Source organism: Suricata suricatta, chromosome 15 (assembly GCF_006229205.1).
Source record: "Suricata suricatta isolate VVHF042 chromosome 15, meerkat_22Aug2017_6uvM2_HiC, whole genome shotgun sequence".
Lineage (NCBI taxonomy): Eukaryota > Metazoa > Chordata > Mammalia > Carnivora > Herpestidae > Suricata > Suricata suricatta.
Window position 1 is genome coordinate 14040738 of NC_043714.1, and position 4631 is coordinate 14045368.

At 35.2% G+C, this 4631-nt stretch overlaps 1 pseudogene; it reads left to right on the forward strand.

Moving 5' to 3' along the window:
- Nucleotides 1-3642: 3642 nt before the first annotated feature.
- On the forward strand, nucleotides 3643-4236 carry LOC115279350 (annotated as a pseudogene).
- Nucleotides 4237-4631: the final 395 nt, after the last annotated feature.

Sequence of the window (4631 nt, forward strand, 5' to 3'; positions counted from 1 at the left end):
GTTTTGTTTTTGTTGTGGTTGTGGTTGTTGTTGTTGTATTTGGTTTTGTTTTGTTTTGTTTTGGTGAGAAATGGGGAAGCTAGCTCAAATCATCCAGAAGGAAAGAATTATCAACAACAGAACTAAATCTTAATCCATTAGGAAAGTCAAGCTGGAAAAGAAGACTAACAAATATGCATGGTACCTTTAGCAAGCAAAAAAGCTAAAACATTAGACACCATATTTAGCACAACAAAATTATTTCCAGGTATCACTTGTGGGGATGAGGCTTCCAGTCTATCATTGGACAGCTTTAGGATTCTGACAAAAGTGGGCCTGAGAGAAAATATTCTCAATGATGAAGAAAACTAAGCGGGACCAAGTAAATTAGACTGAAATATAAGTTACTCTTAGACCATGGTTACCTGAGACCTTGAAAGCCACTTCCATTTCCACATAAAAGCTACTAGTGGTGTCCATTATCACACCAGGAGTATTGGGAGTATTCACATAAGAGCCTAAAAGTTATAATGTTCAGAAAATGTTGAGGAGATTGAAGCTGATCTTTCTCTGTCACATCTAAACAAACATGCGAAGTACATTAAATAAACAACTGTGTCTGACCACATCACAAGAATTTTTTATGCCTTTAAATATTTATGCTGGCCTATTATCATCTAGGAAGAGAAGTCATGCTCTCTAGGTATTTTGAAAAATATCTTAAAAATCGTATATACTCTAAATTATATCATTGATTTACTTGACTGGTAAACTGAAGTACTGTCTAAGATTTTTATACTGAATTATGATAATATAGTACAGATAAATTTAAGAAGTTTATTAAAGTGATATCATGAGGCATAACTTTTAAAAATTAAATGTCTTAGTTTATATCAAAATATATTCATGATTCTACATGAAATATTGAAAGCTACAAATACTTGATGAAGAAGAACAGTCCACAAACATAATCACAATAATAGAGCTCTAGGAACAATTAAAAAATAAATAAATAAAAGTTTTAAAAAGCTATCCTACAGATTCTAAGATAGTTCCCATAACCACGTATGGGCCCAAAACCTGTCACAAAGTTTCTTATGCTTCCCAATACCAATCCCCAACTGGGGAGAGAATTAGACTTCCATCACGTAGGCCAATAATACTAAGAGAACATCAACTCCCAAGATCTTGAATAGGAATATTCTCTTTCTTTAAATGTAAGAAAATGCAGACCTACATTTTAGTGAACTGGATGATTAATAAAAACCATGTACCCAAGACAACGTAAAACTAAGTACAGCAGGACTATTTAGGTCAGCTATTTTTCTAACTGTTTCAGGATTAAAATCAGTAACATGAACACAGTTATTTCATATTAAAGCATCATCATCAAACAAATTTAAAACTGGCACATGATATTTACATATACCATTATACAAGACAATATTTTCTCCACTAGCTGTGGACTGACTGTATACCCCACAGAAGTCCTACATTGAAGACTAATCATCAAAGGGATGGTATTCAAGTTGGGGTCTTTAGAAGGTAATAAGGCTCTAAGGATCTAGAGACCTCATGAATAGGTTCAGTATCTTTATATGAAGAGACATTAGACAGAGGATCTCCTCTTGTGAGGATCCTGCATGAAGCTGAGAAGATGGCTGTCTGCAAATCAGGAAAGTGTCCTCACCAGTCTCTGGATTTGCTGACACCTTCGTGTTGGATTTCCAGCCTGTGAAACTACATGAAATAAATGTTTATTGTTAAGGCTACCCATTCTATGGTATTTTGGATATAGCAGTCCAAATTGAGATACAACCATACCAATATGTTTCAATAAAGCAGGTTAATTTGAGAAAATAGTTAAGCATCTCTGTTTCAAAGAACTGCCACGGACCATACATATAATGCAACGAATAAGAGTATAGTAAATTTAGATTGCATATGGAAAAGGAGAGACCAGTATCAAACATAGCTAAATATCTAGAATTTAAAGTCTCATTTTCTTCTTGTGAAAATAATGGATTCAATTCTCTTTACTGTTCATGAAAAAGAAGGCTTTACAGGACAATAAGCATAACCTACTCTAATGTGTAGGCCTTTAGTGCTATGTTGCTTAACACCTCTCTACCTTACAGTTGCAGAGTATATGGCTAGCCACCACCTTTATTCATACTTAAATTCAGGAAATGTTTCCTGGCTCTGGCCTATAGGCCAAGTACCATTCAAGAAGGTAAGGAATATGGGAGGACAAGTTTCTCTCCTTGTAGAGCTTACATAGGAAGGGGAGAGATGACATTACCCATGTAAAAAATTAAAAGATCATTCAACTGTGATAAATTTTGTGAAAGAAAAGATAAATAATGCCTTTAAGTAGTATGGTCAAGAAAAGCTTCTTTTGTAAAATAAGAAATAAGAAGGAAGTAGCTTGTAGATATCCCTGGGAAGACTTTTCTAAGCAGAAAGAATAAGTGCAATGGTTTTAAGGCAAATACTAACTTGATTATGTTTTCTTTTGAAGAATTGAAAAAGAGGCCAGGAAGGCTGATGGAGAATTCTGCTCCTGATTTGTGCTTTCAGCAGGCTACTTGACTCCCCATGGTAAACAATTAAATATTGGATGAAATAAATGAGAAAAACTTGCTTTCAGTCACTTAAAAATAGGCAATGCAAGATGTGACCCCTAAGAGTAAGGAAACACATGAAGTGACTTCTAATATTGCTGCAGCTTTCCGTTTAAGGTTGACAGACTGTTTTCCAGAGGAAAAGAGAGCAAAAGCTGACACAGCAAGGTTGAAGTAGCTGGACTTGGCATACAAGAGTGCCAGAGAGGAGGGAGCTATATGTAAAAAGAGCTCCAAAAACCTGAAGTGGGACCTTCTCTGTCCTTGTTTGAATATAGAATTTCCTTATGGTCAAGGTAAAACTTCATAAATGCCAAACAATAGCACTTGAGGGGGCTCAGTGGTTTCCAGAGTTCATGCAAAGCAGGGAGACATTTGAAACCCCAAAAGCCAAGCAGAGAGAGCCTGCTGGATACCTGGGGCATTCAGCAGAGTGGTTCAGTAGAGAAGTGGCACTGATTAGAAATGAGGGTGATAATTGGTCATGCTTTAGAAATAGTCCGAGAATGAAAGATTTTTAGATCCACAAAGGATTAAGTTGCACTACAAATAAATTAACTACCTGCCAAAGAAAGAAAATTGTTAAAGAAAAATAGCAATATCCAGACACTCAAGATAAATAAAGAAGCAGAAAACTCTAAGCCATAGCCAGAAGTAAAATCAGTCACTAGAAACAGGCCAACAAATATCATAGATGATGGACTTACTAACCAAGAATTTTTAAATAGCTATTATAAATATGCTGATGACCTTAAAGAAATATAGAAGCATAGTGAGGAGAGGAGTAGAAACTATTCTTGAACTCCAAAAACTGAAAAACACTACCTGAAATAAATATATGGGTACATTAGACACTGTAGAAGAAAAGATTAGTACATTTGAAAACATAACATTAAAAATTATCAAATCCAAAGCATAGAGCAATAAAATGCTGAGAACAATTCCCAGAGAATAAAGGTAACAATCTCAGTGATCTCTATGAAAATTTCAAAGGGTTTAAAATTTGTGTAATTAGGCTGGAGCCACCTCTGCCAGCATCATGTTCAAGATAATGCAGAGTTCTCTGGACACAGCCAGCCTGCACCTGCTCACTTTCCGAGTCTATGCATCACCTAAAAAGGACTCACCTCACAAAACTTCCATGAAGGTTAATGAACTTTCACTCTACTCCATTCCTGAAGGTCAATCTCGTAATGTGGAGAGCCAATGACCCAACTTGAAGACAGCATCTGACATCTCTGACATTATTGTAAGCCACATACAAGTTGGTGTCCAAAAATATACTCACAAACTAATCCCACGATACAGATCTTGGTTCAATGGGAATTAGACAGTTATCAGTATCTCCAAAATGCACCTCCTGGATTTTTTCCAAGACATGGTTTTATTGGTTTTGCTGATAGTGCTGGACTTCTTTTGGCTAGTGAATCAAAAATAAAGAAGTGGGTGTATCTACCTGGGTTCATGGGATTAACTGCCTTTCTTTATTATCCACAATAAGCCATAATATTTGTATAGATGAGTGGGGAGAAATTATATGAATGGGGTTTAATTAGGATACATAGTTGGAGATTTGTGGAAGGAGAAATTTCAAAAGGCAGTAAATATTAAGAATTCACCTAGAAATAAGTAGAATGCTCCATGCTCTGTTCATTTTAATCTGCTATAGGTAAACACTAGAAACTCCATGCAATAAACCAGTATTTCTACAGAAAAAAATGCTAGAGAAGTCAGTATTGAATGTAGTAAATTGGCTTTCTTCTTCAGGAAAAAACTATACTAGACTTCTTAATTATCTTGGGTGATGGCATACTACAAGTGGACGAATTGGAAATCCTTTCACTTAGAGATAATGTCCAGCCATAGGACTCCTTGTTCTCATGTTTCTTTTTATGTACACATTAAAATTCCAGGTTAAAAAAAAATCTCTGTGATTAGGGACACATAAAGAAGGAAGAAGAAAAATATCTTTAAAAAACTGTTGGATATTTTCCAAATTTGATGAAAACTAAAAATACAGATGCAATA